We start from the raw sequence: 15,241 nt of genomic DNA on the forward strand, positions 1-15,241 counted from the left end.
CATCGGTTTCCGGCGTGGTTTGGTAATTGGCTGTTATTATTGGTATGTATATATATATATGCACACGTCTGTATATATATTTTACTGTGAGACTGACTGTTTTCATTCCGTCTGGTTGCCGTCGCACTAATTTCTGGCGAGGCAACCCTGTTTTGTTGGGGCGGCGCGTGTGCGTTGCCAACTTGTTCAGTGTTGTGATTTGTGTTGTGACTGGGTGTGGCAGTTTGTGTATCTATTGATTGCCTGCTTGTTTTTTTCCGGTTAACTCCGGCTGTTGCAATTGTTTCTGGCCGATTAGGCTTTGTTTGGGCCCCTGACTGATTTCTTTTTACAGAACTATTCTTGATTATTTTTACGAAAATAATAAATATTTTATTTTGTAGGTTTATATTTAAATCGGTAAAATTCGTATTGGAAACCCAAACTAATTGGGCACCAACGAATTTTGCCGCCGTCGGCGATGAGCCTCGGCGAGCCGACGGTGGACTGTGATGACGCGATTCTGAGTCCTACGAGTTAAAAAAAATAAATATAAAATACGAATTATGATAGTAATTAATTGGTTTGAGTCGGAGATTAGGATTTATGGAATTGAATTTTGATTGGATTATTGTTGCGATGATTGTGATTGAAATTTGACGTCGAATTGCTCCGACGGGGTAATCCGATAAACGAAGGAGATGCTGCCCGATTTCCGGGAAATCGAACTACGGAAATACGGGAGCATATTCGGTGATTGTCGGGACTTCAAGTGAATATATAAATATATATATATGTGTGTGTGTGTGTGTGTGTGTGTGTGTTCTATGTGGAATTTGATTGTATGTTGTGATGAAATATTTTTATTGAAACCAATAACCAAACTTGTGGCGTGTGATATTATAATATGAATAATTACGAGTCGGGATTTAATATCGAATGGGTAGGTTGTTAGTGAGGATATGTCAAGCATACCTAGACGTCTAACGTAGGGTATTTCGACTCTGTTGGTTCCAGTCGAAGGACTCAAGAATTGATATCGAACTAAGATAACCTAGTGATCAATCGACAAGCGCAGTGAGGTTCCAAGCGAAGGACCTGAGCGTTGAAGTCGGATCAAGGATAGTCAAAAAGTAAAGCGATAAAGCCGAGTGTCCCAAATCGGTTCAAGGTCAATCAGAGATAGTTATAATGCTCTGCAAGGCAAGTACCCCTGACCATTCTTTTATGGTTCAGTATATATGAATAGCTGTTGTTTTATTCTCGTAATGGAACATAATATTTTAAGTTACGTATCCCCTGTATTATAAATCACTGTTTTCAATCTGTTTTAGGGGAAAAGTAACTTCTGAAAGCGCCTATCTCTAAACGTGATTAAAATGAAAAGAAGTTTTGAATAGTGTGTTGTGACATAATGGTTTTAAAAAGAGATAAGTGACAGTGATTTTAAAAACTGGATAAAGAGACTGTTTTAATCCACCTATGTCGTGGAATGTTTTGATCCACCTATGTCGTGGAACTTTGGGAAGAGAAAAAAGGGAATTCAGTTGATCTATTAGAATTAAGTAGGCGTAAGTGGCTAATTGGGTTGGGCATTCTGTTTAACCGATTAGTCCAGCGTTAGGGGAAAGACCTAGCTAGTCTTTTCCCAAGTTCCGGAACACATTATTTATTATGGATGGCCGTTAGTCGCTGTCCGGTGAGGGTGGACTGATCAGCTATCTTCACCCATTGAACGCCCAATAGATTTGATTGATTCGGTTTTGAAATTATTTAACAAATTAACTTGTTTGAGACAGATGATTTGAAAATAAAATAGCATGCTAAGATTTAATTATGGTATTTATACACAGCACACGACTGATATTTTTATTTTATCTCAGAGCATGCTAGTTTTGAATATCCAGTTTATGAATGTTTGCTTTTATGAACGAGTTATAATTTCTGTTCCTATCACTATTTTATCATAAATTGTTTTATCTGCTATTCTTATAGTGGTACTACTGAGCAATTGGTTGTTCACCCTTGCAGAATACTTTATATATGTATTGCAGATGCCTAGGAGATTCTTTCGCAGTAGTCAGGGCAGAGTTCCAGTTCCCTATGTATCAGGCTCCTCTGAGGTAGTTGTGTTCGACCAAAGATGGTCTATTGAGTTGCTGTATTTGGTTAGTTGAGTTTGAATGGTTTGTTGTACGTCAGGTTGTAATAGTTGTAACCTAAATCATACCTGAACCTGGAAAAGATCTTGGTAAAGGGGTCGTGGTTTTGTATAATTAATGATTTGGATTATGTTATGTTTATTATTATTATTGTTGGTGACGTCAACTCCTGACCCTGGGGTTGAGGTCGTCACATGTACCATTATAATGGCTTGATTTTCATAGTATTTTGACTGGTTTAAGTGATTTAAATTGATATGTTTTAATGATTAGTTTGCGTAATTGGCCAAAATTATAGACTAATTATATGCAATAATGGTGCTAGATCCAGAGATAATGTACTAATTAGAAGCACACATATGATTAGCTGAATGAATATGAATACTAGAGTATCATTGGATTTCTGAGAGCGTTAATACTTGAGAGAGATCGACATATATTCTAATCACTTGACCAATTAAATTACTACAAGTTATTATTGTGTAATCATGTTCCAAGTGTGTTAATACTTGAGAGAGATTGACAAACTCTAGTTGTGTGACCATTTTAGTCGCTTTAGCTTAGGAACTAGTTTGGTGTAAGCACAGTGAACCCAATTGCCTTGGACTTTTAATTAATTGATTCTCAAAATATAGTTATTTGCATTATTTAGTTATAGAAAATTCTCAACAATCATTATCACTGTAGGAGCAATTTGCAATAATTAGATTAAAATTCTTGAGATTTATCTCCTTGTGGATACGATATTTGCCTATATCTGCTAATAAAATACATCGTGCACTTGCAGTACTATATAAAATAACACATCAAGCCCCCTTGACATAAATGAACATATGAACCTAATATGGTGATAATTATTATTCCAAATTTTGGATTATTTGAATACATGTCACACCGTGAACAATGACTCAGTAAAGTTCAGATGGACATTATGGTGTTTGTCCTTCAGAAAAATTAACTAAGTTTTATAAATGAAGTAAATTATATGTCAAACCACCTAGTATGCATAACACCTCTTCCACCTATAATATATTATAGTTCATGCTTACATTGTAGCTCCCCACTTCGTACTCTTTTCAATAACAACTTCTTTTTGAGAAGTTCCTATTAGAGATGTGCTTATATCCATATTAACAAATGTATCCTTTTGAGAGGATACATTGTGGTTAGGCTGGTCCTCAATAACCTCACTCTCCTTATCCTTGGGGTTTTGTTGATGTTCCCTCCCCCAACACTCACCACCACCTGTGCACTCCCCTCTAGTTGAGATTTTACAATTTTTACAACAAATTTTTTTAGAGACATTTGAGGTGATTTTAGCCTTGGATTTAGGTTTTATTTTTGCTTTTAGCCAAGAGGCTGTTGGGTACTTTGCACCAGCTTCTATTGCAACACTAGAAGGTGATGAAATGAGAGATTGAGAAGAAGTCATGGAAAAGAGATATACCTGAACAATGGGTGGATAAACTAGTTCCACATTTTTATAAAAAATTCATTATGAGAAGGTCTGCAATGATCCTCCTATTTTGCACCCAACAATCAAATTTACTGGCTTTGTTCTCAACTACTAACTTGTTGTTAACATGGTTAGCAAATATCATAAAGAACCTAGCATAATATATTTTTCTAGCCCTATTTACTAGTTTACCTAACTTAGCAGCTAGTTTAAACAACACAAGCTCACCACAATTAAAGTACTTAACATTTAACAACATGTACACCATAATTAACATATAGTTTGTGATTGCATCAAAGTTACTGATCATTCATGAGAAAACCTTAATAAATACATCACAGAAAAAGCTCAACTCTTTCATTAATCATTTCATCTTAATATTTACCAAATTATCAGTCTTTAAAGAGAACCTATAGTTTGTAGCATACACTATAGCAACATTATCAAGCTCATTTAAACAATTATTCTCTAGAAAATGAAAGCAAACAATTATAGCGTCAGAATTAACATCATAATTTTCACCTTTGTGAGTAAATTTTAAGACTTTATTACTAGAATCATAAGTGGTTGTCCAAATTTCTTCAATCACTTCAAAATAGGTAGTGGGTGCCTCCAGCATGACATAAGAGAGCTTGCATCCCTTGATAAAAACTTCATTAGTACATGAACTTCTTGAGGAGTAAGGTAGTATCCACTAGAGCAACAAAGTTGTTCTGTTTAAAGATGAACCCATAACTGGACATGATTTTAACTACATGTGCCATTGAGAAATTTGAGTTAAAAGCTGAGAAATAGGGTTTTTTCTTGAGAGAGATAGGGGGGAGAGTTCTTGCTTATTTATTCAGAGATTTATAGAGTAAGATGAAAGTAGCTTTTATACTTACTAGAAATAATCACTAAAAATGATTAATAATTGTTAGATAAATTACCTGATTGGTGCAAAAATATAACCGTTAAATTACCTGAAAGTAGATTTTTGACTATAGCTTTTATACTAAGATCGATAATTATGGATATATTTATGATAAAAAATTAGACTCTTATACGTGATTATTCCAACAATTGATTTAAAACTGATTCAACCGATGATCTTTTCCATTAGTAATATATGCAGATCTCTTAACTGAAAAATTATGAAGTATAAACTGAAAAATATAGGTCCAAACATAGCCGATGTTGGATTACTTGCAAGAACCACTGCTGTAGCAACAATCATCCTGCTGTAATTACTTGGAAGAACAACCACTTGTAACATCTCACATCGATAAGATTAAGAGTGTTTGGGGCCTTTATAGATACAAGTAAACTGAAAGGAATATGTCCTAAGTCCAATCATGTATTAGGATTTAGGAATAACTTTTTATGTAATTTGTTTTGATTTCATTGATATTAATAAAAGACTTGTTTTGTTTTTATTACGGGCTTTATCTATTTAAGTGTTTAAATAAGATATACCATAGTTTAGAGTAAAACTTTTTATGGATTATGATGAGATCATAATAGTGAGACCTAAAATATGATAACTCTAAACTTAAATAGTTCCTGGTCATAGGATTACTAACTGGTAATTAATAATCCGTAAAGATCGGTACATACTATGCTTGCTTCATTATGAAGGATGTCTGTTCTCATAGACATTTGTGTGGTGACACTATAGCTAGTATGTAGGTGTTTATTATAGAATAAATTCACTGAACATGACTCGCACAGCTGAACAACTGATGGAGTTCACTCACGTGTCAGCAGTTGTTCACATAGTGATAGTTGTACAAGTATCCTTAGACTTGAGGTCATCATAGTCATCTTGTGTACACTGAACTATGCTTTGGTTTAGTTCTTAGTCTCCAGGGACAACTATTAGGGCTCTACTAGGTATAGAAATTTGTACACGAAGATAGTGTATGATCAATAAAGGATCTACACCTTCCAGTGAAGGAAGTGAATGTTCAAGGCTAATCCACTTATGCTAGTTCAGAAATCTCTGGCCAGAGTGAATGAAATTAGAAAGGAGTTTCTAATTTGCATAAAACTACGCATAGTAAATGCTAAGCAAGAGATTAAATTAGATAGGCTTGACACGAGATCCATGCCTTGTATTTAATCGGGACATTGTAGGGTAGAAGGAGTTTATTGTACGGTAACTATTCACTGAATAGGTTCTTGGTATTCTAAGGAGTGAATTCATATTATCCGGATAGTCGCGATATGCTGAGAAGTATCCCTCACGATGTAGAAAAAATGTGATTAATTAATTAATCATATTTAATAAATTAGAGAATTTATATAAATAATGATAAAATAGTTTTATTATTATTAATTTCTACTATCGGCTTAATATTGAACCTACAGGGTCATACCATAAAAAGAAAATGATTTAATGGTGGAGAAATTAATTAATAATGGCTGATAATTATTTATTTTTGAAATAAATAATTAATTGGCAAATTTAATAATTGATTAAATAAGATTTAATTGATTATAAATTAATTAAGAAAAGTTCTTAATATTATTAATTAAAGGATTTACTTTTTGGAAATTAAATCAAGAGAGAGAATTATTTCTAAAGTGTTTAGAAAAAGGATTAATAATTAAAAGGTGTTTTAATTATTAATGAGAATAATAAATGGGATAATAATAATATTATTTATGGGAAAATTTCAACTGAAATTTTGCCTATAAATATACTATTATAGACCCTATTTTCATTCGAACCCCAAAACCCAAAAAGTTTGGAAAACCCAATTATCTCCACCTCCTTCCTCCTCCTTAACATCGTTTTCTTGGTGGATAGCGGTGGAGTGCTTCACACTTGAGGAGCAACTGCTAAGGATCTCTGATCTTTGTCTCCGAATTATTTTAAAGGTTAGATTCGATCCCTCGAATTTTTATTCATGATCTGTATGCTTTTATTTGGATTTTATATGTGTAAAAGTGTTTTGCCATGGCCCGCTGCGATTAAAAATCCAACAATGGTATCAGAGCATAGGTTGTATGCATATAGATCTGTGGTAAAAATTTCAGAATTTTATGTGCTTGTATGAATTAATTATGATTTTTACAAATTATATTATGGATTAATTTTGTCTGATGAGAAATCATTTCTCAGAATAATTTTGAATGTTGATCTGGGTTCTAAAAGTGTTGTAGATCGTCTGGGTATTTTTTTCATAATTTTAGGATGTATAGATTTTTTATTATGAATTTTTGAAGTTCTTACAATTAAATTCGTAATTAAATAAATCATATATATATATATATATTGATAGTATGTATCTATATCTTCTGTTGCCTCTGTGATGTCTGACTGGTGCACGGAGAAAGCAGACAGAGAACAGTGGTGTCAGGCGGCTCGTTTTTCGAGGAAAGCAACGGCGGCTGCTGCAAAAGAAAAAAAAAGGGTGTCGCGCATTCCGGGAATGCGTTACACCCTGTGGCGCATTCACGGAATGCGTTACACCTTTTAATGGCTTAAAAGGCTTGTAACGCATCACCGGAATGCATTACAGGGCTTGTAACGCGTTCCTGTAATGCGTTACAGCCCGACTGTTTACATTAAAATTGATTTTCTGGGAGTTTTGTAACTCCGTTTTAGGCGTGCAATATACCGTTGGATTCGTTTTTCCGAGACGGATCTAATGGAGTGATCAATTTTAGTTTATATAAAAGTTTTGAACTGTTTATATTTCCATGAAGTGTTTTAAAGTTGTTTTTGACTGTTTTAGTTGCTTTTAAATGCTTCATGTGATACATAGAGATGTATAATGCTTAGACTAATGTTCTAGATGATATAACATGCCTACCTTGATGTTTATTCATGTTGATATATGTGATATATGCTTAGTTTATCATGCGATGATAGATTTAGGTGAACTTAAATGAACATAAGGCGTTTGTTAGACAACCTAGTATAGTGAAATTATTTCATAACCTTAATAACAATATTATGAATACAATCATGAGATTCTTGTGTTTGTGAAACACGTAATTGAATATGAATTTTCGATATGAGAGAAAGGATGATTTTGTCAACAACAGATTTCTATCTGTAAGAAAGGGTTATTAAGTGACGCCTCTTGACAATGCTCCACCCGATCTGGGAATCATCTGATTATTGATTATTGATTTGAAATATTTAATTTAAAAGGAAGAATCTCTTTATAATATGATTATGATTGTAACGTAATATAATCCCTCTAAAATTAAATAATATCAAGTAATAATTGGCCAATGATACAACGGGCTTGTGTCGGTCATAGCCTTCCAACATGATAGAAAGTAGTTCTTATTTTTGAATCATTGTCGGTTCGTGCTACAGCCGAGGGCTTTGATTTCGAAATAAGAAATACTTGTCTATTACATAGAGATGTGTACATTGAATAAGAATCTAAAGGTCGGTACGTGCTACAGCCGTGGGCCTTTGGGGACTGATTCAACTGTACGGAATGTTGGGTTAGACTTGACTTAGAATATTGAGTTTGTCGTGCCACAGCCGAGACTCAATTATTCAAGAGGCTAAAGTTTGATTAGGGAATAACATAAGATGTAATTGAGAAGAGTTGTCTGCCTACTGAACATTACATGGCGGTTCGTGCTACAGCCGGGGTTGTGTAATGGAATATAGGATCCCTATTCCCACTAGCATTATGAATGCTTAATTTTTCACGTAGGGGGTTGAATAAATTAGGTAAACTAGTGGGAGCCACTTATGAATAAAGACCCGATTCATATAGTGTTTTAATATGAAATCGAATATTTACTAAGTGTTGTTATGTGTTTATCATTTACAGATTTACTTTGTACGTTATGTCTTCTGCATTATCACTCAGGAGCATACTGGATGCTCACAAATTGACTGGTCCTAATTATGCTGACTGACTTCGAAACTTGAGAATTATTCTCAGGATTGAGAAGCTGGAATACGTGATTGACTCACCTAAGCCTACTGAACCTGCTAGTGATGCACATAATGATGAACATGTTGTGTATCGTAAGTGGATAGATGATGCAAATGTTGCTCAATGCATCATGCTAGCTTCCATGAACATTGAGCTACAGAAGCAACATGAGCATATGGATGCTCACACTATCCTCATGCATCTACAAGAGTTGTATGATGTGGCGGGGAGGACAGTTCGATATGAGATATCGAAGGAGTTGTTTGGTTGTAGGATGTCTGAGGGATCATCTGTGAATGACCATGTACTTAAGATGATCAATTTGAATGAACGTCTTGGACAACTTGGTTTTGCCATGGATGGGGAGCTGAGCCAAGACTTGGTCTTGCAATCGCTTCCGAGTTCGTTCTCGCAGTTTGTTGTGAACTTTCACATGAATAAGTTGGATGTCATCCTGACTGAACTCCACAACATGTTGAAGACTGCGGAATCGAATTTTCCCCCTAAGAAGAGTTCTGTTCTTCTAATTGGTGAAGGTTCCAATCCTAAGAAAAGGAAGAAGAACCCTTCCAAGAAGAAGAAAGTAGGTGAGAAAACGCCGGTTCCACCAAAAGCTGAAGACCCCAAGAGCAAAGTTATTTACTTTCACTGTAACAAGGTGGGGCACTGGAAGAGGAACTGCAAGGTTTACCTTGCAGAATTGAAGAAGAAGAAGGGTAGTGAGACTACCGCTTCTGATTCAGGTATGTTCATGATAGAAGTGAATATGTCATTAAATCAAATTTCTACTTGGGTATTAGATACCGCCTGTGATTCTCATATCTGCAATTTGTTGCAGGGACCAAGGAGAAGTAGGACTCTTGAGGAAGAGGAGGTGATTCTACTGATGGGAAATGGAGCAAGAGTTGCTGCTGAAGATGTAGAATCATTTCATTTACATATGCCTACGGGCAAGACTATTGTTTTAAATAATTGTTATTTTGTTCCCTCGATTGTCAGGAATATTATTCCCATGTTAGACTTGGCTGGATTTTCATTTATTATTGAGAATAATGAATGTTCTATTCTTAGAGATAATATTCTTTATGGACGTGGTACTTTAAATAATGGTCTGTATAAATGTGACATAATTTACTTCAGATTGAACAAACTTATAAAAGAAAAGGGATGATGAAAATCTCACTTCATAGTGGCACTGCAGTCTCCATTTAGTAGACATGGAGAGAGGACTGCAAATTTGCTAGGAATGGTACACACAGATGTATGTGGACCAATGTCTACGCAAGCCATGGGTGGATTTTCATACTTCATTACTTTCATAGATGATAGATCTGGATTCGGATATGTGTTTGATGAAACACAAGTCTGAGGCCTTTGAAAAGTTCAAAGAATATAAGTATGAAGTGGAGAAACAACCAAACATAGTATTATAACTCTTCGATCAGATCGAGGTGGTTAATACTTTAATGGAGTGTTTCTAGATTATCTCAAAGTAAATGGTATAGTCTCCCAGTGGACTCCTCCAGATTGGTATCTGAAAGGAGAAATCGAACTTTGTTAGACATAGTTCGGTCCATGATGAGCTATGCAAATCTTCCAGTATTCCTATGGGGTTATGCATTGGAAACCTCAGCATATTTACTGAATAAGGTGCCTTCCAAATCTGTTCCTCAAACTCCGTATGAGATATGGAAAGAAAGGAAACCGAGTCTTAAACACGTTAAGATTTGGGGATGTCCAGCTTATGTCAAGAAAGTTGACCCAGATAAGCTGAATATCGATCCGTAAAATGTAGTTCTGTGGGATATCCTAAAGAGACTCTAGGGTATTACTTTTACACCGATCATCGGGTGTTTGTCTCCAGACATGCTACCTTCTTGGAAAAGGAGTTTATCCTTGAAGGAAACAGTGGGAGCAAAATTGAACTTGATGAAGTTCAAGAAGCACAAACTACTACGGATCAAGTGGAAACACCTGTTCTGACTGAACAACCTTTTGTGGAACAGCCCATTCATAGATCAGGGAGAGTGTCTCGCCAACCTGAGAGGTAATATGGCCTTGTCATTGAGAATGACAATGAGTTGTCGATCATTGATGATGACGACCCTGTGACCTATAATGAGGCTATGAGTAGTGTTGACTCAGAGAAATGGCATAGTGCCATGAAATCCAGAATGGAATCTATGTATACGGTATAGAAAAGATAGATTATAGCAGATGGCCAGGTGGAGACCTATAAGGCCAGGCTTGTGGCAAAAGGATTCAAACAAAGGCAATGGATTGACTTTGATGAAACCTTTTACCTGTAGCCCTGTTAAAATAAGTTCGGATTTTGCTTGCGATTGCTGCTTACTACGACTATGAGATCTGGCAATTAGCCAGATGGTTTTCTTTCTAAGAGAAATGAAAACCTAGTGTGTAAGCTGCTGCGAACCATATGTGGTTTAAAGCAGGCTTCTCGAAAGATGGAACATTCGTTTTGATGAGACAATCAAAGAGTTTGATTTTATCAAAAACGTAGATGAACCATGCGTCTACAAAAGGGTTAGTGGGAGCGCGGTAACATTTCTTATATTATATTGAATTATAGTTGACACACATAACAACATAGCAGACCCACTCACAAAGCTACTTTCTGAAAGTCACTTTGATCGTCATAAAGACTAGATGGGTATTACATACCAGAGTGATTGGCTTTAGTACAAGTGGGAGATTGAAAGGAATATGTCCTAAGTCCAATCATGTATTGGGATTTAGGAATAACTTTTTATGTAATCTGTTTTGATTTCATTGATATTAATAAAAGGCTTGTTTTGTTTTTATTACGGGCTCTATCTATTTAAGTGTTTAAATAAGATATACCATAGTTTAGAGTAAAGCTTTTTATGGATTATGATGAGATCATAATAGTGAGACCTAAAAAGATGATAACTCTAAACTTAAATAGTTCCTGGTCATAGGATTACTAACTGGTAATTAATAATCCGTAAAGATCGGTACATACTATGCTTGCTTCATTATGAAGGATGTCTGTTCTCATAGACATTTGTGTGGTGACACTATAGCTAGTATGTAGGTGCTTATTATAGAATAAGTTCACTGAACATGACTCGCACAACTGAACAACTGATGGAGTTCACTCACGTGTCAGCAGTTGTTCACATAGTGATAGTTGTACAAGTATCCTTAGACTTGAGGTCATCATAGTCATCTTGTGTACACTGAACTATACTTTGGTTTAGTTCTTAGTCTCCGGGGACAATTATTAGGGCTCTACTGGGTATAGGAATTTGTACACGAAGATAGTGTATGATCAATAAAGGATCTACCCCTTCCAGTGAAGAAATCGAATGTTCAAGGCTAATCCACTTATGCTAGTTCAGGAATCTCTGGCCAGAGTGAATGAAATTAGAAAGGAGTTTCTAATTTGCATAGAACTACGCATAGTAAATGGTAAGCAAGAGATTAAATTAGATAGGCTTGACACGAGATCCATGCCTTGTATTTAATCGGGACATTGTAGGGTAGAAGGAGTTTATTGTACGGTAACTATTCACTGAATAGATTCTTGGTATTCTAAGCAGTGAATTCATATTATCCGGATAGTCGCGATATGCTGAGAAGTATCCCTCACGATGTAGAATAAATGTGATTAATTAATTAATCATATTTAATAAATTAGAGAATTTATATAAATAATGATAAAATAGTTTTATTATTATTTATTTCTACTACCGGCTTAATATTGAACCTACAGGGTCACACCATAAAAAGAGAATGATTTAATGGTGGAGGAATTAATTAATAATGGCTGATAATTATTTATTTATGAAATAAATAATTAATTGGCAAATTTAATAATTGATTAAATGAGATTTAATTAATTATAAATTAATTAAGAAAAGTTCTTAATATTATTAATTAAAGGATTTAATTTTTGGAAATTAAATCAAGAGAGAGAATTATTTCTAAAGTGTTTAGAAAAAGGATTAATAATTAAAAGGTGTTTTAATTATTAATGAGAATAATAAATGGGATAATAATATTATTATTTATGGGAAAATTTCAGCTGGAAATTTTGCCTATAAATATACTATTATAGACCCTATTTTCATTCGAACCCCAAAACCCAAAAAGTTTGGAAAACTCAATTCTCTCCACCTCCTTCCTCCTCCTTAACATCGTTTTCTTGGTGGATACCGGTGGAGTGCTTCACACTTGAGGAGCAACTGCTAAGGATCTCTGATCGTTGTCTCCGAATTATTTTAAAGGCTAGATTCGATCCCTCGAATTTTTATTCATGATCTGTATGCTTTTATTTGGATTTTATATGTGTAAAAGTGTTTTGTCATGCCCCGCTGCGATTAAAAATCCAACATAAACAACCAATGTATACCAAATTGATAGCTTTTTCGGACTAACATGTGGTGGCTTGTTGGATCCGGTATGCATTCGGTTGCGGAATTGAATGTTATAAATGGTATCAGAACTCTTCCCGGCTGGAAGTGCGGAGGCACTGTCTGGGTTCCGTATGTATGTTTGTGAGATCGACGAGAACGTCGATCCTATAAGAGGGGGTGTTTGTAATATTTCACATCGATAAGAATATGAGTATTTGAGGTTTTTATAGATACAAGTAACAACCAATGTACATAAAATTGTTAGCTTTTTCAGACTAACTTGTGGTAGATTTGGGTCCGGTATGCATTAGGTTGCAGGTTTGAATGTTATACCATTGTAGCAATTAAAATATACCAATAAAACCAAATAATTTTCAAGGTTAAAAAATAGCAACTATTGAAAGAAAAACATGTCTAGCAACCAATGTTTGTTAGAAATAAATTATTTTTTCAGTATTCTTCCATGACATACGAAAAGGAGCAGGTGGAAAAAGAGAGAGTAAAAGCCAAAAACTAACAATTTCGAAAGTTCAAACCTTTGTCCAAGAACAAAGTGTTTAGGAGGCAACAATCGAGTGTTGTATTCTTCTTGCTGATTTTCATGATTTGAAATTTTTGTATCCGGGGAGCGAGGGCTCTGATATCACTATTATGATTGAAGCTATTATAATTTTTATTAAGAAATTTAAAAGAAGAAAATACAGACAAGCAGGAAAAAGAAGAAGCAAGATAATAATATTCTCATTTTATAAGTCTTGACATGTTTAAATGTGTCATTTATTCTTTATTGAAGTACATTTCTTTTTGCCAGGTATACCTACACGTCGATAAATTGTATCAAGATACAATACACACGAGTGATTTCTTTCTTGCAATAACGTTTATCATTTAACCGAAAAATATATAAATATATCTTCGAACATTTAGACAATAAAGTTTTAATGACGAAAAGAAAAAATCCATAACATCAAGTCGCTTATCCCTTACTTTTGAAATCTTTTGTTTCTCCAAATTTACAGCCTGAAAAATATATGACAGTGAACACATTATTTAGTCTTATGTTATCATAACAATTATATGTATTAAATATTCTAGTAAAAAGAAACAACTACTCAACTTATATTCAATTTTATATATCTAGAAGGATAAAAGAAATAACTAAAGGTTTTATACCATGCTATAACAAAGATGAAAATATAACCAAGGAGGGTTACTTTGATTATACATGATACAAAGTGATTATAATTTAAGCAGTAATAATTGAGAAAATATACAAAAATCATCGCATACTTGAGAATTATGCTATGTACAACGACATACCAAAATATGTTTGATTTTTACAATAACAATTACCATGAACGGTATTCTGGTGTCGTTTGAAGACAAAAAAAAATCAACCACCATTGCCATAATGAAATTATAATGATTCATGGCACCAAAACTTGTAGCACACACATATCTCAATTAAAAAATTATATAACTAATAATTAAGAGAACAACTAAATATATTCAAAATTTTCAATTTAATAATCAATAAAATAATAAGAAATAAGAAATCTGGAAGCTTAGAAATCATAACTCCATATATAAATTTTAAAAAAAATTGTCTGCACTAAAAATAAATTGTCCAGAATTTATGAGCTATATATGAGTCGTAATTATAATTCAGGCGAATTTACCTATTTTTGGAGTAAATAAGATGTTGAAAATTATCAACTTGAATATCTTTTAAATTTTTAATACGCTTTCGGATCACCGTTATTAAGAACTCGCATCTTTCTTCAAAAACACTGATTCAAAAAAATATAAAATGAGAAATAATTCGACTCGCAGTAAAAACCGTAAACCAAAAATTGACCCACAAAATAAAATATAATAATATAGGTAGTCTCCGAGGTCAAGTGCCTAACCTATAAGCCCTTACTAATTATGGTATAATATAGCTTGCCCCGGTAATAGTCCTAGAAGGTGATATATATAGGTGTGCAACCTTTATTGACATTAAGACCATAATACCCTCATGTATACATTTAATTACAACTCCTTTTTTTGAAAAAAAAATTACAACTTCTTTTAATATTTAATAAGAATAATTTAGTCATAATTTTAACAAATGAGCGTGCATCTATACATTAAGGATGTGTGCATATATATTAAGGATGTGCATATATGTGCTCCCTAATTCTAATCCAATTTATGACATTATCCACGACAGGGACTAAAGAGAAGAATTGCAATTTATAAGTTTTTAAATGATAAAACTGAATTAGTGATAGATGATATATTTTAATATATTCTATTTATATTTAATTTAGCATCTTCGTTCTATCATTTATTCATAAATTATAT

Source organism: Apium graveolens, chromosome 6 (genome assembly GCF_009905375.1).
Source record: "Apium graveolens cultivar Ventura chromosome 6, ASM990537v1, whole genome shotgun sequence".
Lineage (NCBI taxonomy): Eukaryota > Viridiplantae > Streptophyta > Magnoliopsida > Apiales > Apiaceae > Apium > Apium graveolens.